A 25,648-nucleotide genomic window follows, 5' to 3' on the forward strand; every position below is an offset into this window, starting at 1 on the left:
CATGTACACTCTAGGAATGTTGTCATTGACTGCTCCTGTGTTTACATCCCACACAGAGAAGTGTGACTGGCCCAAGGTCACCCAGCAGCTGCATGTGGAGGAGCGGAGACGCGAACCTGGTTCACCAGATTACGAGTCCACTGCTCTTAACCACTACACCACACTGGCTCAGAATTAGGCTCAGAATTTCTTTTGGATGTATTTTCTGATTTTTTTAAAAAATTAAAGGTGTATGGGAATTACGGAAAGCCCAATTCTAGTTTGAGTGGAGGAAGTGTTACCCATGATTACTGACTAGCCAACCCTAAAAGAGAGAATTTGGCCAAGTGATCTCCAGAGACCTAGAATAAATGTAAGTAGTGCAGGCCTAAAGGTATGTCCAGACGGCTCTAATTGCAAACGGCAAAGTATTGTTTCAAGTTCTCCCAGTCTCCTCAGCTCAGTTCAGATCCTATAGCTGCCTTTGCCTGTGTTCATTCCTGCTAGTCCACCAAACTGACGGGGCCCAGTGCTATGCCTTTGGTTCTCACTGCTGGTTTGCAGGGGTGACTGCAAGGGCATCCCACATGCACCACATTCCTGGTGGTTTCTTCTTCCAGTGGGAAACCAATGTCTGGACTGATTGTCTGTTTGGAACCATTCCTCTGTATTACCAAGGAAAGCACGGAAGTTAAAAGGAATGGGAACTAAATGCAACCACAAACACAAATATCAGCTATGATGTCATTAGATGCCATTGGAACCACTATCAAAGAGGGCCTGGTTAGCTCAGTCGGTAGAGTGTGAGATTCTTAATCTCAGGGTTGTGGGTTCAAGCCCCACGTTGGGCAGAAGATTCTTGCATTGCAGGGGGTTGGACTAGATGAGCCTGGTGGTCCCTTCCAACTCTATTCCAGAGCATTATTATTTACTATTTCCTTGACCTTACAGAGAACAATTCATGAGAATCTGGGTCATTGTTATTATTATTATTAATTAAATTTCTATACTGCCCTTCTCCCATAGATTACAGGGCAGTTTACAACATAAAACCACACAAATACCACCACAACAAACAAAAACAATACTCCCCACCAACACATAAAGGCCATAGATTTTTTAATTGGCCAAAGGCTTGGGATAAGAGGAATATTTTTGCCTGGCACCTAAATATAGGTAACTAAGACGCCAGATGAGCTTGACATTACTTTTTTCAGATACAGAACAGCTGATTCATATGCCTTTGGGGCCACAATCTAAGGGATTTCTTTCTGGTGCCCCCAAGGTTGTAGAACGCTCTCCCTTCCAGGGCGTGTCTTGTGTTAACATTGTATGCTTTTCAATCGTAGGTCAAAATGTACCTCTTTGCACAGGCCTTTGGCTGAGTGGGTTCCCTCTTGATGCATTGCTCTTTTGTTTTGTAAACTTCGTTATTGGTTTAATTTTGTAGTTTAATGTTACAATTGTATCAGAATTTGCATTTGTTTTAACTGTGATATTTTTGTAATACATCCTGGGATCATTTGCTGAAGGGCAGATTATTACTACGAGTACATAAGTAACAAGGAAAGGTGCAGGGACTGATTTTTGATGTGCAAATATGTCTATTTAATTGAGTTTTATTATGCAGCTAATTCAAATGTATACTCAGAAGGAAACATAGTCCTTTTTAGGTGTGTGGTAAGAATTTACTTCTACACCACTTGTTCTTACCCAGGTGAGGGAACACAGAACCAAGAGAGTAACGACAATCTCAGCATGCTTCTATGAGATGTAACATTGCTAATCTAACAAAATGAATATCTTTGATGTCCTGGCCTTTGTTGAAGGTCACAATCAATGAGCTGGTGTAGTAGATGATTAATGTTGCTGTAATAGTAACACACAGCATATTCAATGTTTTCTCCTGTCTGTAGGTTTGATGCATCTGTTAGGGATCCTCAAAACTATTTCATTTATTTGTTGAGAATTTCATCACAGTCAGCAGCTATTTGTTACGTAGCAACCTTGATTACTCCTTTGTTTTCATTTAATTCTCTTTCTGTTCAACACAACACAAGCACATTAACACACACTACAGTGTTCTGGAGGTCCGTTCTTAACCTGACACTGTTCTTAACCTGAGGTACCACTTTAGCTAATGGGGCTCCCACTGCCGCCGTGCGATTTCTGTTCTCATCCTGAAGCAAAGTTCTTAACCTGAGGTACTATTTCTGGGTTAGTGAAGTCTGTAACCTGAAGCATATGTAACCTGAAGCGTATGTAACATGAGGTACCACTGTATTACAATGTCTCAATAAAAGAGCTTTTCTTTTAAGCAGCTATATAAAGAACAGGACTGTAACTCATCGGTTAGGCGTAAGTGTGAAAGTCAACAAGATCTTTATTGTTTTGGTCATGAAGTCATGCTCTTTACTTTTTGCGTTTGCTTATATCTGAGTTTATCAAGTTTAAGCATCCTTTAGGTTTGCCGGTTTGATTGGATGGCTCCCGAGGCAACAGGAGACAAGAAGATGATGTTTTAAATGAGAGACAAAAGGAAAATGTGTCAGAATTGCACAGTTAGGATTTTGATATCAGGGTTTGATGTCAGCATGTGCTGTCTGAATTTGGCACTGAAATTTATTATCAGAACAGGTAACAGCAGGCAGGTCCAGGCAAGCTGTTTAATGGAGTGGGGGAAGCCTCCCCCCTCTGTTAAATGCAGGGCCGGAGGAAGGAGGGCGGTGGGGGCGGTGCGCCCCGGATGTCATCACTGAGGGGGGTGTCATTCGGTGTGCCACCCGCCCGCGACTCCCCAAGCCCACCCTGAGCCGTTAGGGGAAGGGGTGGAGCTGCGCCGCCTTGCCAGCAGCCTTCCCCCCTTCCCCCTTCATTTTGACAGCTCAGGGGAGGCTTGGGAGTTGCGGGCAGGTGGCACGCCATTGCCTCCTGCTCCCGGAATGCTTCGGGGGGGGGGGAGCCTCCCCCAAGCTGTCAAAAGGAAGATGGAAGTGAGGAAGGCTGCTGGCAAAGCTGCACAGCTCCCTTCTCCCCCCTGCCCAGGAAGCAGCCCCCCATGGGGGGCTAGTTCCAGCCCCATGGATGGCTCACTCTGCCCCCTGAGTATCTTGCCCCGCCCCCTGTGATGCTCACCCAGCCCCATGGCCCCGCCCCTCCGGGTACCGGAGCATCTAGCTCCGCCTCTGGTTACATGTACCTGTAGCGAGGTTTAACCGAGGCCCTTCACACGGTGGTTTAGCAAGCTGCTTTGTGAAGCACCCCCCTTTTTAAAGGGGGGTGGGGTTTGGGTCAAGCTGTGGTGGGATAAGTGGGGGTTGAAGTGTAAAGGGTCAGGTGTGGAGGAAAGGCAAAGGTGTAAGTGGGGTTGGTAAATGCAGCAAGCAGGGTCAGCAGCCTCTACTCTTAAGAGAAATATAAAATGTACTAAATTCTTTTTCAAGTCGTCTGTCGGATACTGTTAAATTTGACCTGCTACCTGTCATATATTTTCATACTGCTATCTATAATTCATGCTTTAATTTGAGCCCTCACTTGTGTCCCCTAGGATACTGTACCTTTTTAGCCATCATGTTTCTGTTGGAAGCCGCCCAGAGTGGCTGGGGAAACCCAGCCAGACTGGCAAGGTATAAATAATAAATTATTATTATTATTATGCCTTCAACTGGCATGTCTTCACAGCCCATAGATCTGATTTTCTGATGGAGGCAAATTCCCAGAGGCCTCAGCCCTTCGCAAAGTGCACCACCCAGCCTTCATAAATATGCATAAATGTCAGGAAATTGACAAAATAAAAGCCATTCAATTAAACTAACTGAAATAACTTGTGCGGATGATGTCGGTGGTGAGAGGCTAAATATTGTCCTCTTTGGTGGAGCCAGAAAAGTTGTCAGCAACTTTGACGCTCAGCGAAGGTGTAAAAACTTTTCACTCAAAGCAAGATGTTATTGATTTGATTTTTTTTACATCTTCATTCTTTTTTCATTAATAATTTGTTCAGGGGAATTTGGGAAATGATAAATTTATTGAATCAATTCTAGATAGAAGATGGGGAAAGGTACGTTGGTTTGTGTGTGTTATTTTTCCTGTTTTGGTTGTCAGGTTAAGTTGGTTCTCAGAGGAGAGACACTGAAAAATAACCTGAAAATGGGAGGATCGTGTTGAACATAACTTCCTTCCTTCCCGGAGTGAGTTATCTGAATGTTATGGCTGCTGGCACTTTTGACTGTTTTTTAAACTCTCAGGACAATAAAACATCTTATCATTCTGGAGCCTGGGAAGAAGCTGAAGGACACATCTTATTTTGATGAATCACCATAAAAAAAGATTGGCAGTGTGGAAGAACTGTTAATAATGGCCTTTTGCTAGATGAAGGCCAACTTTTTCTTGCAATGTCTGGGCGCTTAGTGACAGAGCTGTTTGTGTTAAGAGTCCAGATTGAAAATTTTCACTCTTAGATTGCTAGGCCTGGCGCTTTCCCCCAGTGCAGTCTGGAAAGCTAGAAGGCATATTAGCACTCAGTACACATCCCGCGTACACAGATAGAACACAGCCAACTATACAATCTGCTTTGCCAAGAGCTCCTTTCAACATATGAAATTTGAGAATTAATTTTACTGATCTCGACAGATTCCACAGCTGCCCCACCCACACATGAAGGGAGTGGGTGGCCTATAATGACAGCGGGGGCTGTATCTTTCTGCCAAGGAGCTCAAGGTGGCATATGTGGTTCCCCTCATATCATTTAATCTCCACAACAACCCTGTGAGGTAGGTTAGGCTGAGAGAAGGCAGTGACTGGCCCAAGGTCACCCAGTGAGCTTTATGACCAGGTGCAGATTTGAACCCAGGTCCTAGTCGGACGCTTTAATCACTACACCACCCTGGCTCTTGATGTGGGCAGACGCGCTACTTGGATGCAGGCATCTAGAAGTATTGTAAGAAATCCCAGAACCAGCCTCAACTAAATGTAGTTCAGAAACTGGAACGCTTACATTTTATCTTGATCCCCTTGGAGGATCATGTCAGGATTTTTTCATATGTTAGCCTCGTTGGGCTGTTGTCACTGCGTGAAGCGCAGAGGATTTTTATGATTCTTAATCTCTTTTAGCTAGCATGCCAGAGAGAATCAGGAACTGCTCCACTTGTACATTCCAACGCACAAGGTGATATGCTAATTAGGATTTTATGAGTGCCAGACTGACGTCACCAATGGGCTGAATGAAAAGAACAGCCGAGGCTAAAGCACTGAAGTGCTTTTCTGCTCTTGAGCTAGTATTGATGCAACCTTGTTCTGTTGTTGCTGGTTTCGAGGGGAGAGGGAGGGAAACATTTTAATTTTCTGTATGACTGCTTTTGTTCGCTGTAGAATTAAATTATTACCCTGGTGCATTACTCTGAGAATTGAGTTCTTTGGGGAGGCAGAGGAGCAACAAGGAACCTTGAGCACTTATTTGACAGCATCACAAGTTTAAAATCTACAAAACTATCACACCGTGGGTTTTAGAGGAAGGACTATTCCCAGTCAATGGCCTGATGTGACCCATTAAGGCTTTGGGCAAATTGTCATAGAGATCTGCAAAGCTGCCTGGCAAAAACAGGGTGATCAATTTAACTTTTGTTCAGCAGCGGGGCTGGTTTGGAAGCACTTTTGCTCCATTGAGTACAAATGGTCCCCCCCCCCTTTTCAGGGTCAAATTCTAAATAATAATAATATTTACAAGTTTGTAGGAAGGGCCATCTGTGAACAGTGGCATAGCGTGGGTTGTCAGCACCTGGGGCAAGGCAAGTAATTTGCGCCCCCTAACCCATGGATTTGCGCCCCCTAACCCGTGGATTTGCGCCTCCTAACCCTAACCCCCAGATGTTGCGCCCGGTGCGGCCGGCCCCCCCTGCACCCCCACGCTACGCCACTGTCTGTGAACAGTGCTGATTGACTAGTGCCCATATTATCACCAGCCCAGCTGCACACACTAATTCCAAGAGCAGCTATGTAACTTTTTAAAAAATGTTACCAGCTGTTTAAAAACAAGACAAATGATAAATGCACAAATTGATATATGTATATGTGACACCTTTAAAAAAATAAAAGGGTGAACAGCCTACCTGATGCTTAATGGGGAGAAGAAAGTCTGATGTCTGACTGATGTTTTAATTTGATTAAATATGTCTGCCATGCTGGACCACAGCCAGACTTCAGGGGGTCCATAGAATGAGGGTGCTGATGGGCCCCCACTGCCTAACACCCTGTCATATAGTCACACATTTTTTCTTACCACCTTCCACACTGGGACCCTAGACAACATTATCGTGGTGGGCTGGTGGTGGTGCCTTTTGAAAGGAAGTTAGTCTTGGTTCCCATCTGCAATGGCTGCCCACCATAATAAGTCACCCAGGCCCAGGCCAAAAGAGCTGAGGTATGACATTTCGGGGAAATGAAAATGGTGGGAAGCTGCTGTGGATGGGAGGCATGTTTGGCTGCCATTCAGAAGTTGACATTGCTTCGCACCCACCACTCAAACGGTCATCTGGAGGCTCAGCAAGGAGGATAGCCAGGGGCAGCCTAGATGGGAACCACAGCCAGTGCCTGAACTCACAGGTGGTTTTAGGGTAGTGTTGCAATAGCTGTTTATATTTGAGAGTCCCCATTTTGGTTTCTGTCTGGCATTGGTTTACTTTCTACACTGGTTTCCTAACGTAAACGGTTTAAGCTGATTTCAATACTGCATTAATATGTTGCTGTAAGAATTCACAATAAATAAAGTGTGAGAGGTGGGTTTGAAACTGCCACAGTCTGGAGATGCCCTACAACACACGGACCATGTTTCATTCTGATGGGAGAACATCAGGTGGACACATACCCTGTAAGTTGTACATCCCACTTTTTCTGAGCATGGCAGCCATTTTGGGCAGTATGACATCATGCAATTTTGCCCCAAGATCTTGCCCCAGATAAAGCACTTTTTTTGAGGCCATGATGTAACATGGCCCAAAAATGCATGTTTTGGGACGCCATGAGATCACTGCCCTGAAAAAGTGTGTGTTTTGGGTTCTGTGATCTTGTGCGGGTCACATGACTTGTGCTGGAACACGGATAGTTTGGTTTGGGGATGCATGTTGGAGGGTATGGGACGGACCTTAAGAGAGAAGAGATTTGGCTTCTATTAGCAGGAGTTGTGATGGGGCTGCAGCATCCCCCTGCCCTCCTGACAGCTGAGTCGCTACTACTTACTGGGAGGGAGATGGGGGAAGGGCAAGACTGTGTACCCCACCAACCTCCGCTCTCTCCTGAGCAGCAGCAACACCCCTGTCAGGAGGTCAGGTGAGTGCTGCTGTCCCTCTATGCTATCTGCTACTGCTGACTTCTGTTCCCTATTCTGCTCTGTGACTGCTGCCGTGATCGTGGTTAAATTGGTTCTCTGTCCCTCAGCTACAGACATAATTGCTCCACGACGAAAACAGGTTAAGTGTTTTACGTGATAAGTGTTGCTGCTTTTTACAGGCCTATGAAACAAGCTTCATATTTAATCACTAAGCAAATATATGCCTTCACATGCAACAATAAATAGCTGACTCAGGCCAGCCACTCTCGTTTATTTCTGATGTAGTAAAGGGACTCATTATTTTCCTCATTTTTAGAGCCATGCCAGAAGCTTGGCTGGGACACTCCACAGTCAGTAGCCTGAACTGGGAGCTGGAGCCCCTACATGTTGAGAGCAAATTGGCACATCTCTTACTATTTTTATCAGAAGCTTAATATTGCCTGCTGATGGCAGGGGCTCATATTGCAGCCCCCTGTTCCTTTCTGTGCCCAAACCATAGCTAACCAGTTCAGTTTCCAGGCCCAGCTCATGAAGTTCCTGGCTTGAACTTTGGAGCCACTGGCAATTGCAAGCTTTTCTTTTGACTGTGCTGTTATGCACCTGAGGTCAACCACATCCTGGAAGATTTATCTCTTCAGGAGGATGCAGTAAATTTCCCATGATAACAGACATGAGACAGTCATAAGAAAGTCACTGCACAAAAGTTTCAGATGGGCTTTTGTTTTTTATGGATATTTGGGGCCATGGCTAGGGGATGGCATGGGATGGGACCATGGTGGTTCAGTATGACAAACTGTATTTGATAGTTAATGCACAGCTCTACTTCACTTGCCATTATGAGCCACACATGTCAGGGACAAGAGGGACATGGGTGCCTGAGACTGGCCTGGTTCTTAACCCGAAGCTGTTCTTAACTTGAAGCACCACTTTAGCTAATGGGGCCTCCTGCTGCCACCGCATCGCGGGAGCACGATTTCTGTTCTCATCCTGAAGCAAAGTTCTTAACCTGAAGCACTATATCTGGGTTAGCGGAGTCTGTAACCTGAAGCGTATGTAACCTGAAGCGTATGCAACCTGAGGTACCATTGTACTTAACAAGGGTGATTCCCTGCCTGTCATCCTATAGTCTTTTATACTCATAGGAACCAACTCCTAGGGGCCAAGGTCCCTTCGAGATCCCAATAAAATATTTGAGGGGGCTGCCCCCCCAAGTTGATGGGCATTGCCATTCAAATGGTGTGCATGCAACCTGATTATGTGTGGTGGCGCTCACCTCCCCCCAATATTTTATTCAAGTTGGCACCCCTGTTTATGCTACAATCCTATACAGTCATATCTCGGAAGTCAAATGCCTTGCAAGTCAAATGTTTTGGCTTCCAAACGCCTCAAACCTGGAAGTGAGCGTTCCAGTTTGCGAATGTTCTTTGGGACTCGAACGTCCAACGTGGGTTCCACAGCTTCCAATTGGCTGCAGGAGCTTCCTGCAGCCAATCAGAAACCATGTATTGGATTCCAAATGTTTTGGAAGTGATTGGATATATTAATTGGATGTTTTTAATTGGAAAATCAATGATTTTTTTAAAAAGAGGAAGTGGAACAGACTTCTGGAACAGATTCCATTCAACTTCCGAGGTATGACTATACTCCCTTTCCTGAAAATGACCCCTGCTGGGATTATTTCTGACTAGATGTGCACTATTAGAATTTAAGGAGTGAACTATTTTTAATCCATTACAATGTAGTCAAATGTAACCAAACTTTAAAAAGGGGGGAAGGAAAGAGAGACCTTGAAATGAAGGTGGCAACAGAATATTAATTTTGTGTTCTCTCAGAAATCTAGTGAGTGGAATATATTTATTGGTTATACACTAGAAAATAAATGCACCAAGCAGGATCCTTGACATAACAGGGCAGACATTGCAGAGCTTGATATAACAATTTCGGAGATAAAATCTTGAGTTTTCCTTGGCTCCGGCTCAATGGAGAGATTACTGAAGTATTAATGCTACTGGTATTGCATCAAGCTCAGACAAATGAAGCACCCTTTGTCCCAATCTGTTGTTAGTCTATATAGACAAAATGTATTGGGCTATCCTTGTTGTATTCTGTTCAATTAAACAGGCTGAGATAAGACCTATACTGTTCCTCCAGTATAGGAAATCTGACAGCAGAGGATGAAAAATTATTCTGGAGTGTGCCAATACACTTGACAAATGAAATACATCAAGAGCTTAAATGAAGTCTTGTACTTTAATCTCCTGACTTTCATTAGAGCATAGCGCTTTTCCTTTCTAGTGTTTGCACTCCTTTTTCTTTTTTTCCTTTTTTTAGGTCACTAGAACAAGGACAAACTCTACCACTTGGTTGCTCATTAGCAATTCCACTTGCAGAGGTAGCTGTTGCACCACATAAAAACTCCTGCCTCGTCAACAAGAGAGAAAGAAAGATTGAAAGATAGATCACTGTTATAATAATGCAACTGAGAGCTAGTTTATGCAGCCTGATTGATGGTGCTTGACTGAGACATATGGTGGGTGCAACCCATGGGCTGTGCTTTGCCAACCCCAATGTACAAAATTATATTTAGACTGAGAACTTGTGGAAATATAAGACATGTCAAACTGTGGCTTTGTGCAAATGAGGAAATGTGCAAGTTCTGGTGGAAAAGATGGCAATAGCTTTGCTATTCCCCACTCATTTGGATGCTGTGCTGAGCTAAGCCACAGTTTAAGGTGTCATCTAAACCCAGGCTCATGGCTTAACTATCCCGGAGAAACCATGAGTCCTAAACCATAGGACAAACCTTTGGAGAGAGCTAAACTATGAGCCAAGGTTCAGATGCCATGCAAAATGACTATGGACAAGCAAAGCACCCGTGATCTCCTCTCTGTGAACCTGCACACTCATGTGTTCATACTAAGCAATAGTTTGGCTCAGCTTGACTTTATGTACATTTATGTCCAGATCAAGTAACAGTACCACTCTATTCTGCCTTGGTCAGACCACACCTGGAATATTGTGTCCAGTTCTGGGTACCACAATTTAAGAAGGATATTGAGAAGCTGGAACGCCCAGAGGTGGGTGACCGATATGATCAAGGGTCTGGAACTGTTCCTTATGAGGAACGGTTGAAGGAGCTGGGTATGTTTAGCCTGAGAAAGAGGAGACTGAGAGGTGATGAGATATTTGAAGATGGCTGTCATAAGGGCTGTCACATGGAAGAGGGAACAAGCTTGTTTTCTCTTGCCCTGTAGGGTAGGACTTGAACCAATGGATTTAAGTTGCCAGAAAGGAGATTCTGACTGAACATCAGAAAAAAGCTTCTGACAGTAAGAGCTGTTTGACAGTGGGCAGTCTCCTTTGGGAGGCTGTGGGCTCCCCTTCCTTGGAGGTATTTAAGCAGAGGTTGGATGGCCATCAGTCATGGATGCTTTAGCTGAGATTCCTGTATTGCAAAGGGTTTGACCAAAGGAGTCCTTTCCAACTCTACAATTCTATAATTCTATATCTCATCTATCATCTATCTATCTATCTATCTATCTATCTATCTATCTATCTATCTATCATCTATCTATCTATCTATCTATCTATCTATCTATCTATCTATCATCTATCTATCTATCTATCTATCTATATCAATCATCATCTCTATCATCCATCTATCTATCTATCTATCTATCTATCTATCTATCTATCTATCTATCTATCATCTATCTCTATCTATCTATTGTTGGTTTCTGCTCTCTTCACTGTGCAGCGAAATGCTTGTCACAAGACAATGTTTACATTCCACAGTCTGTGCTGTTGGGTTTTCCCACGGGAAAGGGAGACTGGATGTGACGTACACTGGTTTCCTGTTTTTCACTGTTTTTTTTTGCAGTTCAGTGTGAGTTGTTTCTCTCCGTGCTTTAGAGGAGAGAGGATGCTTTCTCTGCTCCGGCAGAGGCAAGATGTTTTTCTGTAACATACCAGCTTTGAAGTGTAAATAAAGCAATATAGAGTATGTGGCACGTACTCCTCGTCCTTCCGCTGTGCACGGGACACTGCTATATCACCAATAACATCTCTATCTATCTATCTATCTATCTATCTTCTATCTATCTATCATCTATCTATCTATCTATCTATCTATCTATCTATCTATCTATCTATCTATCATCTATATCATCTATCTATCTATCTATCTAGCTAGCTAGCTAGCTAGCTATCTAGCTATCATCTATATCATCTATCATCTATCTACAGATAGGTAGCCGTGTTGGTCTGCCATAGTCAAAACAAAATAAAAAAATTCCTTCCAGTAGCACCTTAAAGACCAACTAAGTTAGTTCTAGGTATGAGTTCTAGGTATTGGTATCTAGATTCTTCAGATACCAATTTTTATCATCTATCTATCATCTATCTATCTATCTATCTATCTATCATCTATCTATCTATCTATCTATCAATCATCTATATCATCTATCATCTATCTATCTATCTATCTATCTATCTATCTATATCTATCATCATCTATCTATCTATCATCTATCTATCTATCTATCTATCTATCTATCTCTATCATCTATCTATCATCTATCTATTTCTCTCTCTCTCTCTCTCTCTCTCTCTCTCTCTCTATCTCTATCTCTATCTCTATCTCTCTCTCACCTTTACAAGTCATATTCTTAATGGGTGAAAAAACAACTCTTAAGACTCCTGGATAAGATCATCTTATATTGCTGGCCAACTATCTAACCCCTGGTGGTTCATAAAATGGCCAGTAGTGAGGGCTCAGTAACACTGTCAGGTTTACCGTGGCCTAATACACTTATGATGACCTTCCATCCTCCAACCTTCAAATGCTGTTGATGGATTTACTGCGAGGAACTCTAGGAGCTAGCTCTCATTTCACCTATTTCCTGGGTGAGCAAAGCAGCCTATAAACCCCTAGGAGGTGTTGAAGGAAGATAAAGAATCTAGGAATAGATCTCCAAGGAAGCAACACCTGTGGTCTTCATGCTATCTTTAGCAACCTGTCAAAGCCTGCATGCTCAACCCTGTTTTTATAGGGATTAGTTCTCTGACTCACAGGAGTGGACATTTAAATTATATGGGTTGTATCCAGCGGCATCCTTCAGTTCGCACAAGGCTCTTTAATTCTCTGAATTCTGTGCTAGAATTCCTCTGTAATGGTGCCAGAATTCTGTTCCTTTCTTCTCTTTTCCCAGAGTTGTACTTGGTTTTTACTTAAAGGGACAATAACAAATTAACAGTAAGGACATAGTTTAAGGCAAATGGTTGTACATAAATTTGAGGCACACTCAGATTATCTTTCACACATTACTTCCAGTTTCATGGATACTGCCTCCCCCCCCCAAACCGTATTTAATTAAAAGCTGTCATTGCTGTTAGGCAAAAGCAGCAAACACTCTTTGTCTCCTGTAATCAAAGAAAACAAAAAACTGTTCTTCATGCTGTTCATTTTGATCATCCCTGAGCCTTGTTGATGAAAGCAATAATTCTTTAGCTGGAATATTGGATGCAAGAGGAAAATCATCAGCAGTTGCACAAGTCTGTTTTGAAATAGAGGTCTATGAAACCTTCAACATTGCTTCATATGTTATGCAAAGCACAGATCCAAATTTTCAGCCTGCTTCAGTATTTCCCCTGAGTACAGCAAGTTCATACCATCCAACTTTTTCAGATAAAAAACTGGGATGCGTGTCTTCCGGGATGCACTCTTGGGTGAGTCACATGACCTGTGCTGTGATCTCACCCTGAAAAAAGCACTTTTGGGGGTGCAATCTCATGCAGGGCCCCCAAACTCATGTTTTTGGGTGCCACGTGAGATTGTGGGCCCCCAAAAGTGTTCTTTTCAGGGTGAGATTGCGGCATGAGAGCATGTGAGAGCGCTTGGAAGACACAAGATTTACCCACCCGGGAAGAATGGCAGACGAAGTTGATGGACTATATGGAACTGGCGGAAATGACTGGCAGAATCCGAGACCAGGGAGAAGAGTTGGTGGAAGAAGATTGGAAAAAATTTAAAGATTATTTACAGAAATATTGTAAAATTAATGAGCTATAGAAAAATGGTGGGATGAAGTTATATGGCTTTGGCAGAAATGTTATAAGGAACTAGGTACAGATAGATTGTTAATGTATTAAAGGGAAAAAACAAGGTTAGAATATGTTAAGATTAATTATAGGACAGAAAATAGATGAAGATGGAAAGGAATTGCTGAAACAGTTAATTGAAGTGGAATACAAAAAGGGAGGCGTGAGGAAGTCAATGAAACAAGTGAATGAAAGTTAAGATTGAAAATATTGGAAGTGTTTTTAATTGTTTTTGTTTTGTTTTGTTAATTCAATGTTTTATGTAGTGTTTTTGTTTCTGTTTTTGTAGTTTATTATGTTGATTTGTTTAATTCTTTTTCTTTTTTTGTAATCTTTAAACTCTTAATAAATATTATTTTTTTTTTTAAAAAAAGAGAGCATGTGAGAGTGCAGCACCCAAAATGGGTGCCACAATCTCACATGAAAAACAGAATGTCCCTTTTTGGGGGCGACACTTGGTGGTTATACAAGCTTTGTTTACAGTACTGACATGACTTGGAGCTGCATCGTACCAGCGGCGGAGCAAGCCGATCGGGTGCCTGGAGCGAGCCAGGCCCGGATGCTCCACAGGCCTCTGAGGAGTCTGCCTGCCTCCTCCCACTCAGCCACCCTACAGTTGAGGGGGAGGCAGTGGGCAGACTCTTTGGGGCACCCAAGCCACCACGTCACTCCCAGAAGAGACGCGTGGCTCGGGTGCGCTGCAGGTCCCGCGGTGAGTGCCGCCTAGCATTTTGTCACCCCCTCATTGGTGACACCCGGGGTGGACCACCCCCACCATACACCCTTCCTCCACCCCTGCATTGTACTTCACGTACCAACTGTCATGTTTCCCATAGCAGCAGGAGTATGACATCCGTGTTTCCTGCAGTAATTCTGCCGTTCATCTGTAACAGGATGAAGGCCAGACACGCAGGCCTAAACACTCTGGTATATAGCTTGTGGAGCCTCTGGCTGACTGAAGTTCCCTAGTTCTCCTGGTATGTCCCGCAGAGGACCTTAAGGTCCATGAATAATAATAGCTTGAAGGTCTGGGGCCCTAAGGAAGCCAGACTATCCTCCACCAGGGCCAGGGCCTTTTCAGTGATGGCTCCGACCTGGTGGAATGCTCTGTCCCACAAGACTAGGGACCTGCAGAACTTGATCTCCTTCTGCAGGGCCTGTGAGACAGAGCTATTCTGCCTGGCCTTCAATTTGAATTAGCCTGATCCTCTATTCCCTTTCCCCCTTTCCTCTTCTATGAAGAAACCCTTTCTGGGACCCCACATTTAAATTATTCCCTGGTCTCCTTGCTGGCCCTAGTAGGACCAACTTGGCCAGTTAGTCCTGGTGATCATTTGATGTCTACTGACTGGGGTTTTTTTCCCTGCCCCCCCCAAATGATGCCTGAATTTTTGAATTTTATTGATACTGACGCTGCATTTTATGTTGTATTTTATCCTGTTTTTAAGTCACATTTTAATCAATGTTTTATATTTGCTGTTAGCTGCCCTGAGCCCGGTTCTAAACCAGGAAGGGCGGGGTATAAATAAAAAATATATTGTTATTATTATTATAGGATGCATCCCTTCCCTCCACATACTGTACATGCTTACTGCAACAAGGGGTGTTGGAAAACTCTAACAGAAATGAGAGCAGAAATTGCCAATGTCTGCTTAGTCATCACTTGTCCAGAATGGAAATCAACCCGATGAATCCAATCCGTATTTGCTGCTGTTGTTATTTTCAGTCCACAGGCATAACTGACGACTCCTTCGCCATTTGCATTGTGTTTCCTTTGTACTGAAAGGAACAGTGTGGAATAACATAATGATAATGTAATTAACTGCGTAAAATTCCGTGACTGCAAACAGTGAGTTGTAGTTTTTTGGTTGGAAGCCAAACTGCAGCGGAACGGAGACAGCCCTGCGTGTGACGAACGTGGCTTAGAATGGGAAGTAATGCCTTCTTGCATCCCTCACTGCAACAAACAGTGGTGCGTGGATCCATCTGTAGTGCATTTGGGGAAGAAAGAGTGCCAGAAGCACTGTTTACCAGGATGGGGATGGGGTGAGGTGAGATAGTGGTGTGACCAGTCCCAAACCTCCTTGACCTCGTGGCCATTTTGCCAAATGCAGTACCTCTGGCAGAGGGGTGTGTGTTGCTGCTAGGACCTTTTGTTCAACAGTGCAGGCCCAGTTAACTGTCCTCTCAGTGTTTAAAGTCAGGTGAGTGGGAATGTGTGGCAGGATCTTTCTGCTTGAGCACCTTATTTGGGAAAAGCCAGGACCACCCCAAGATATGTTGTTGCCTGAGATGGAGTAACAATTGGGATCCCTACACACTCTCACCCCAGTCAAGGGGCATAGAGTTCAAGGCCTGCCAAGTTATTTTGGTACCTGCGGCAGAAAATCCCACCTGCCCCTCTCTCCCTCCTTCCCTGGCAGTAAAAAAATTGCAATAATAATAAATCAATGAACTATAAAATTACCATTTCTAATTACAACCAAAAAATCAACTGCCTGTGGTAGCTTTCTCACTCTGCCTAACATTAGGGCCGGCCCACAGATCTACCTCCTTGCTGGTCTTCCGATGGGCAGCCAGAACGTGGCTTTCAGGAAAGCCTTTAGAATGATTTAGAGTGGCTGCCACCTCATGAATTTATGTTTGGCTGCTGCGACTGGTGGTTGTTAAAATGTTTTCATTTTGTTGCAGGTTCTACTTGTTTAATTTCTCACTGATTTAGGTCTCAGGACACCTGGAAGCTGCTGAGGTTCATTGCTGTTTCTTGGCGTTATCCATAGGCTGCAGCAAAAAAAACAAAGAGCCCTACAGCATCTTAAGAGCAAACAAATTTATTGCAGAATAAGCTTTCATGGACTTCATCAGATGCTTGAAGTGCCATCCTGAGTTACTGTGAGGTCAGAAGGAAATGAAATGCAGAAAAAAAACGGACTGTGATAATTAACAGTGGTCATTCACAAAACAGTTGTTGATAACACAGGCATCCACAGAGGGACATGCTAGATGAATGAGGGAGGCCTGATTAGTTCCAGCTCATTTACAATTGGGGGGGGGGGATTAAATGAAAAGCCACAATGGATCTCTCTGGCTACAAGCTTGGAGGAAGTTGTCATCAGTGGGAGGATGTCAGGGTGATGGATGGCTGTAATACATCAGAATGGCAAGTGTGAGTCAGAAGACAGGCTGATGGGTTTCTAAGAATTTAAAATGTAATCAGCAAGATGCTCCAAAGGTAATTACTTAGCAAAAATGGCTGCTTTGGCCAAATTTATGTAAGTCAATTAGGAGAGGGGAATACTTCAAATGGTCAGGTTAATGTTCATGCAGTGGGGCCATGCTATTATTACATGTATATTTTAGGAAGCTCTGCAAGCAGCTCCAAGAGCTTTGACAAACAAAGAAAGCAGATGCCCTTTGCAGTGAAAAGGAAGAGTATTTCAACATCTGCTGTGGTCAAAAACGCTATGGAACCTGCTACAGAATCAAGAGCAGATGAAGGAAACATGCTTTTCAGGGCCTTTTCATGTGTTATGTAGAAGCAAATGTAGGTTTGCCAGTATGCATAAGCTCAGCTCAGTTGGTAGAGTATGATAATCTCAGTTTCAATGTGGTTCGAGCCCCCACACTGGGCAAAAAGATTCCTGCATTGCAGGGAGTTGGACTAGATGGCCTTTGTGGCCGCATCCAACTCTACAGTTCTATGATTCTATGTAACAGGAAGCTGAAATTAACATTGGCATAGTGAGAAGAGAAGCTTTATGAGACCCGTGCTTGCAAACCTGTTTGTTGCATTCACACATAACATGCAATAAGTGTGCACTCATTTAACTTAGGTGCACTCTTAAAAGAGTAAAATCATGAAATGTGTTTTCTGTGGCCTTTAGACACAGACCTAGCTGTGAACTCAATGTGTGAGCAGAAGTTACTTCTGACCATTCCTTCTGTAATATTAATTAGGTACACGCATCTCAAAGGATGCAGAAAGCTGCCTTAAATTGGATCAAATTGTTGTCTACAATGTTCTCACATGTCTACAGTGTTTTTCAACCTTGGCCATCCAAATGTTGTTGGACGACTGATCCCATCATACTTGACCATTGGCTATGTTGACTGGCGATGATGGGAGTTGGAGTCCAAAAACATCTAGGGGGCCTAAGGTGAAAGAACATCACCTTTCCATGCCCTGACTGGAGATTCAGGGGATCGAGCCTGGGGTTTTTTTTGCACACAAAGCATACCCTCTGTCAATGAGCTACGGCCCTTTCCCAGCATTCATTTTCTTGTGAGTTTCCTTGCCTTCAGACTACATGACTGCCTGCCATAGGCAAGGATGCTGCATTGTGAAGTTAATGATTCTAAATATTACAGGGGGAGAAAGTGGGGTGGATAAACCTACCAGAGAGATACTGTTTTTACTGGGCATCTTCATGGCATGGGTAATATCTGCATGCTCATCCTCTCTGAATCCTCCAAAGTGTGAAAAGTGTAGTTTTGTGCCTCCACTGACCATAAAGAAAGGAGCACAGAGAGACTATAGGAGCACTGGGTGTGGAAATGGCCTGTGTGTTTTGGGATGCTGTGGCACTTTTTTCAGGAGGAGATCACCGTGAGTTCACAGAGCCTGAAATGGCTGCTGTCTTGCAAAAAGAAGAAGAAGAAAAAGGGATGTACTGCTGGATATGGACTGACTGCTTTACCAGATTTCATCTTGTAGCTTCTACCCTCACAGTAAAAGAATCTCATGTTTGGAAAGGACTCAAGGGAATAATCCAGACTGAACCTCCCAAACCTATAACAATACATGGATACCAGGCATATTTTCAATGAAACCCTCGTGCCTGATGATGACCATCAGCCAACTCTTTCGTGTTAGCAGGCAGTCTCTGCGATCTGTGGTACTTGAGAGGTCCCATTTCTGGCAAAGCATATCAGCATGTGTACTGAATACACAGTCTACTATATATGAGGCAAAAGCAGGCTCTGTTCATACTAACAGTTCCTTGAAGATAATTACTGTATTGGCCATTTCATCACTGAGAGTTTATCCTCAGAGTGGGATGAGCAGCATATATCACACAATTGTCCACTGGCTGCCAGAAGCCATTGCAAGAGGAGGAATAGGACTGCCTACAATCCTGAATGCCACCCAAGATTTGCAAATTTGCCCCCATGGACCGTATAGGTTCAGTTAACCCATTGGTCTGTTTCACCAGCACCATCAACTGTGCCAAGTGGCACAGACTCTTCATGGTTTCTGGCAGAGGCCCTGCAACTTTATTGCGCCACTCTTGCTGCTGGAAACAGAACCTGGGTCCTATGAGAGCTAAGCACATGTTCTGCTGTTGAGTAGCAGCCCCTCTCCAAGTTTCCTGCAAATAATGCATTCAAATACCCTTGCTTAGTTACAGGTTCATTCTCTGATCTAGCTAGGGAGATAAGCCCACAGAAGTGATTTGCATAGATCTGTTTTCTTGCTGAATGGGGAGGTGCATGCCTAGCCTGTATGCCCACATGATGCACCTCTGCATTTCTCTCTTCACCCAAATGTGCCTCTCTGTTATCTATAGCCTTTTGTCTTGGACGGAGGGCAGGATGCTCTGTGTGAACATTTGTGGGTCAGGGCCAATGTCTTGATAACGTTATACGTTGCTAAGAAGATGCTTGCATTTTTTTAATTTTTTTATGTTTGCTCAAACAACTCATCCCCTCAAGTATTTGTTATTCCTGCGTAATGTGGATAAACAATTTCACATCACTGCTCTTACCTCTGCTCTGGCAATCAATTCCGAACCAGAAATGGATGTGGCGAATGTGCAATAAAATGAATAATTCAATGGCAATAATGTGTTGCTTATTAAATATGGTTGTTTTTTTTAAAGGATGAATAATACATTTGCTAGAGCGGTGAAGTTGCCTCCTGATCTGTTTGCCCAGGAAAAAACCTGATATGGCAGTGGTATGCTTGTTAAAGTTACATTTTCCTTAATAGTCACATACATAGGTTGGAAAGAAATTGGATACAATGAATTATTCAGTGATTAAGGCCAGACAGCACATTTATGTAGAGTTATGACAATTGTATTCTGAGGCCTTCCCACTAGCCTGTGTATGTGGCCCTCCAGGACTGCAAAAGATTGTCTCTGAATACTTGTTTCTAGGAATCTCAGGTGGGTAGAGGGCTCTTGCAGGCTTCCCACAGGCATCTGGTTAGCCCCTGTGAGACCAGGATGCTGGTCTAGATGGGCCATTGGCCTGATCCAGCAGGCTTTGGATCATATATATGATCTTCTGTGGATTGGCTTAGCTGTGGGACATGTACAGCGGCCTTGACTTTGCCAATTTATCTAGTATTTGCTGTTAACACTGTTCTGGACCGGACAGCTTGAAATTATGAGAGGAAATTTAGATGGATAACTTGGATACAATTGGCCCACTCATGAGGTGGGGTGAAGCACTCGCCTCAGGTGGCAGAAGTATAGGAGGCTGTGCTCTGCCTGCCCCACTACTTCCACTGCTGCCGGAATGTCCCCCGGCAACATTCATATATATATGGGCATTCATATGTATTCATATATTCATTCATATATATGGACATGCTGGCTGTGACTGATAGGAACTGGAGCCCAATGACATCTGGAGGGGCATGCCAACCTTGCTCTAAACCATACATGATGGACAACCTGAAATATGATGGCTGTCTGAGTGTCCTTCAGAACTATGGCTAGCAATTGAGAATGGCTTTGCATGCTGTAAGCAAGCAAGGACAGAAGAAATACAAATCCATTACGTTAAACACATAGGAATGTACACCAAACCAGACTATTGATCTATCTAGCTCAGGATTGTCTACACACCGCGGGTAGCACCTTCCAGATGTTCTGGACTACAAATCCATCAGTCCCAGTCAGCATGGCCAACTATCAGGGACGATGGGAGTTGTAGTGAAGCAAAATCTGGAGAATACTGTCCTGGCCAGTGCTATTTTTCTAGAAAAAGAGTTACTGGAACGCACCATGAATGCCTCCCTTGTTTTATTAGAATGGCAATGGTGCCCACCTGAGACATGCCAGAACTGAGTTCTGATAAGTTCCTGCTGAAAAAAGCCCTGGTCTTGGCCAGTCCTGGTCTACCCCAGCCATGCCCATCCTAGTGCCTCCTGGAGGTTTTGAACTGCAACTCCCATCAGCCCCAGCCAGCGTGGTCACTGGGATGACAGAAATCAAGGCAATGCAAAATGATCTCTGTAGGCCTTTCCAGGAATTCTCCATGCATAAGGCTTAACAAATGAATGTGAACAGGTCTCCTTTCAATGCTAGGGAGTGGGGAGGAGAGGAAGGAAGGAAGGAAGGAAGGAAGTTTTCTCCTGCTTCCCTTACACATGTCTAGCCCTAGACATGGCATAGCGTTATTGAATAGGACTTGTGTGCACCTGGTCCTGTTCCCCTTCCTTTTCAGTTCCCCTTCCCATATTTCCACAAGTCCACAAAGGTCAGAATGCTCTCTGGTTAGAAACAAGGTTGTTGGGTCAACTTCAGTCTTGCACAATCCACTTTCCACGCTCTACAATCCCTGCAGCCCACCAATGTGTTTTACTTTTGTAAAGCAAGAGCACGTACTCCAAAAACGCAACATTGATCTTGTTGTAAGTCTGGATACAGCACAATTTGCTGCTGCTTTCTCTTGCCCATTGTTTTGCTTTTCTCCACTGGACTAATAAATCCCCTCAGGCAATTATACCTCCTTGTGGCTAATGTAAGCTAAACTGAGATTCAGTGAGCTGGAACACAAAGCCGATGGAGAAGGAATGGTCTTTCCTGCATCTGAGGGATCTTATTGCCTCTGGTGTGTGAGGATTATTTACTAGAATAATCATTCTATTGCATCCCTCTGCTTCCGTTTCAGCCGCAGATGCTTTGAGCTTGTATTCCTTTTTTAATTACCTTCTCTTCCCCACACTCTGTGTTCTGCAGTGAATGCTTCTAGGGCTAGCCCAAAACATTTTGCTGCCTGAGGCAAAGGACAGGATGATGTCCCTGTCATTCCATAGAACACAGGAGGCTGCCTTAAACTGAGCCAGCTCATTGGTCCATTAAGCTCAGGACTATCTTCATTAATTGCCAATGGCTCTCCAGGATTCCACACAGGGTTCTCTTCAAGGACTCCCTACAGAGGCTGGGGTTTCAATCTGGGACTTTCTGCACACAATGCAGAGGCTCTACTACTGAGATACAGCTTCTCCTTACAAAAGCTGAAGTTGACTTGAAGTTACTTCACATTGGCAATAGGGTAGCATTCTCATCTGTGCCTGGATGAAGCTTAAGGGATCCCAGTAGCTTAGGAGGGCAGTGGAGGGTGGGTGCAACTGTTGCCCTCTTAGTTTCTTCCACTTGAGACAATTACCTCACTTTACCTCACGTAGGGACGCGGGTGGCGCTGTGGGTAAAACCTCAGCGCCTAGGACTTGCCGATCGCATGGTCGGCGGTTTGAATCCCCGCGGCGGGGTGCGCTCCCATTGTTCGGTCCCAGCGCCTGCCAACCTAGCAGTTCGAAAGCACCCCCGGATGCAAGTAGATAAAGAGGGACCGCTTACCAGCGGGAAGGTAAACGGCATTCCGTGTGCTGCGCTGGCTCGCCAGATGCAGCTTGTCACGCTGGCCACGTGACCCGGAAGTGTCTGCGGACAGCGCTGGCTCCCGGCCTCTAGAGTGAGATGAGCGCACAACCCTAGAGTCTGGCAAGACTGGCCCGAACGGGCAGGGGTACCTTTACCTTTACCTTACCTAATGGTAGGACCACTCCTGAATGTTTCAGCTCCAGGTGTGCATACATGGTCCACAATAAGGCATTTTCTCAATAAGGCTTTCTCCAAACCATGGGTTAGCAGCCTAAATTTATTACTGGATTCGGCATACTTTTTGAGGGGGTCTGTGTGCATCTGTTTTCTTGCATGCCTCAGTTGTATACCTGAACATATTGAGCCATCATAACCCTCATTTGAGGGCAAAGCTGTGTTTATCTTTAGCCTTTTATTACTGCTGCTTTCTTCCCTTTCTAACATCTGTTTAACATGCATACGTGGATATGGTAAGTTTCTGTAAGAAGCAAAAATCTGCCTCCATTGTTTTTAGAGTATCATACAGAGGAAGATCTCCTGCCCACCTAGCAGTTCGAAAGCACGTCAAGTGCAAATAGATAAACAGGTACCGCTCCGGCGGGAAGGTAAACAGAGTTTCTGTACGCTGCTTTGGTTCGCCAGAAGTGGCTTAGTCATGCTGGCCACATGATCAGGAAGCTGTCTGTGGACAAACGCTGGCTGCCTCGGCCAGTAAAGCGAGATGAGTGCGCAACCTAACAGTCAGGGGTACCTTTACCTTTACAGAGGAAGGTATTGATCATTTGAGTGAACAAAACTTTTCTTTGGCTAGTTGGCTTGTTGTTCTCTCTCCACGTTAAATAAGTAAAGTAAGTACCGTATTTTTCGCCCTATAGGACGCACTTTTTCCCCTCCAAAAATGAAGGGGAAATGTGTGTGCGTCCTATGGGGCGAATGCAGGCTTTCGCTGAAGTCTGGAGAGCGAGAGGGGTCGGTGCGCACTGACCCCTCTCACTCTCCAGGCTTCGCGCAGATCTCCGCAAGGCATTGATCTTGGCAGCTCAGGGGAGTTGAGAATGATTTAGTAAAGCAACTTAAATTCTGTACTAAGGTCAATGTAAGGAAACAATACTTTCTGATCTTTTATATTATATCTGATATGTACTTTATTATTCAAGACAATATCTAAGGGATCCCCACCTTCCTCACAAGGTTACCCATAAACATTACATTAATGCCCTTGCTACTGACTTCCTTAAATGCCTGACTTATTATCAGCAATTTTATTTCATATTTTGCGAGGATGTCATCGTAAGTTATGGACCCCACTCCCAGTTCAATAGTATAATAAATGGTTTTGGTCAAATTGACTGAACATTTCCATTTAGGCTTTAAAATACAAATGAGTATAAATCAAGAGGAGAAGCTTTATTATAAAAGAATCAAATAATGTTTTTGAAAAATAGCTATGTTACCATATCTGGACAGATTTTACAGTTCTCTCCATCCCACCAGAAATAGATTCTGCAGATCTAGTTAAAACAGATTTGCTTGGAGCCTTCAGAGACTACTGCACTGGGTCTTCCTCTCTGCCTTCTTCGTGTCACTGAAGAGAAGTCAGTCTGGAAGACCCAGCTTGTCGTGTCAAGGCACTTGTTGCTGGAAGTACATCTAGGTTTGGGACTTTGGTATTTAAAGGACAACTTACTCCCATACGAGGCTCTCTGGTCACTGAAGTCTTCTTCCTAGTGTCCTTACCTTCAAATGAAAGGCAAGTGGCCTTCTTTGTAGCAGCATAGTTCCAAAATGTTCAGTATATTCCTCCTGTTGTTTGAGCTCTTGTGGATATGTCCTTGCTCCATATGTCTTTGGGTGTTAGACTAAGAGTGGATGGGGCCTGGAACAGGGCCTCTTCAATGATGGCACCTATATTATGAAAAGTGCTTTCTGAGGAAATCTACCAGGCTTTCTTTCTCTCTGTGCTCTTTATTTATATTGCTACTTGCTTACAGCTTTTCGATTATATTTTAGGGGTGGAAAGTCATGTTCCGTGTCATTCTCTGCTTTCTTTTTGCAGAGTCTTCTGAAAACACATTTCAGCCCCCAAGGCTGCAACTGGAAGGGAGAGGAGGGCCTTCTTAACCCTCCACTGTTTTGTCCCTGAGCTGCTTTAACCATCACAGAGAAAAGATACAGGCACTTGTCCTACTTTTTATCCAGCAGGAGCAAAAATAGTTTTGGGGTGGGCAAGCTTCCGAAGGAAAATGGCAGGAGGGGAAGGGTTAGGAAGACCCTCTTTCCAAATGGCCACCTTCCTCTTCAATTTTCAGCTTCAGTGTAAACGTGTGTGTGTGTGTATCTTTAAAAAGAATTCTGCAATCATATGTCTTTTTATTTATCTCTTAGTTTGACTAGTGGAAACGGTCTACAAGATATGTTATCAGCTGCATTGCTATAAATCTGGATATCACAGCCATGTATACCTCTTGGTTTACGCAGGGACGCAGGTGGCGCTGTGGGTTAAACCACAGAGCCTAGGACCTGCCGATCAGAAGGTCAGCGGTTTGAATCCCCGTGACGGGGTGAGCTCCCGTTGCTCGGTCCCTGCTCCTGCCAACTTAGCAGTTCAAAAGCAGTTCAAAGTGCAGGTAGATAAATAGGTACCACTCCAGCGAGAAGGTAAACGGCGTTTCCATGTGCTGCTCTGGTTCGCCAGAAGTGGCTTAGTCATGCTGGCCACATGACCCGGAAGCTGTACGCTGGCTCCCTCAGCCAATAAAGCGAGATGAGCGCCGCAACCCCAGAATAGGTCACGACTGGACCTAATGGTCAGGGGTCCCTTTACCTTTACCTACCAAGGGGTATACCTTGGGTAAGATGTGGACGGAGGCTTTCATGCAACTTGGACAGAATGACATAGGAGAATCCTGCAAGAGAAAACCTAAAAGAGGAATGAATAGTATAAAGCTATGAATATTTAACCTGGGAGTTGCTGTGTGTCTTACGATTAGGTTTAGTTATCTATTTCACATTGCATATCTATCCATCTATGAAAACAGTTACTTTAAAAATTCTACCTGAGTTCTTATAGCTTTTGGGTGTTAGTTTTTGAGGCAAGATGTGTAGCTGGTAGCAAAAGATTAGACTTTTGTGTGTGCATATAGGAAAATGGCTGAGAAATGGATAGAAAATATGCAGATTCCTTGAGGGGGTGTGCTTCTCACCTGAATGGAATCCATCCGACCTTCATTATTTCCAGGTCAGGTGGAAAGAATTTAGTCAGAACAGAGTTGCCTCTATGTGACCCAGAAATAACCAGAGTCTCCTGGAAGCCAATAAGCGAACAAGCCTTCTGGCATATCAACCCACTTCAATCAGTGCTGAATGCCTCTGCCAAACATCTCTCCCCAAAACATTGTTATAATCATACCAGCTCTTTAAGCTTTCTGCAACACTCTTCCTGCAGCCAACGCTCTGATTGTGTATTTTCTTTCTAACACCATGTCTCATTTCCTTTGACATTCTTCAGATTTATCTGTGTTAACTTGACCCTCACCCTCCCACCCTCCGTTGTCCTGTCATTTTCATTACAGTGCTCTGTACACCTGGATAAGCCTCCTTGCCTTGCAGCTCTTAAAAGCACAGGAAAAGTGGG

Source organism: Podarcis erhardii, assembly GCF_964252035.2.
Source record: "Podarcis erhardii genome assembly, chromosome: 3".
Classification (NCBI taxonomy): Eukaryota; Metazoa; Chordata; class Lepidosauria; order Squamata; family Lacertidae; genus Podarcis; species Podarcis erhardii.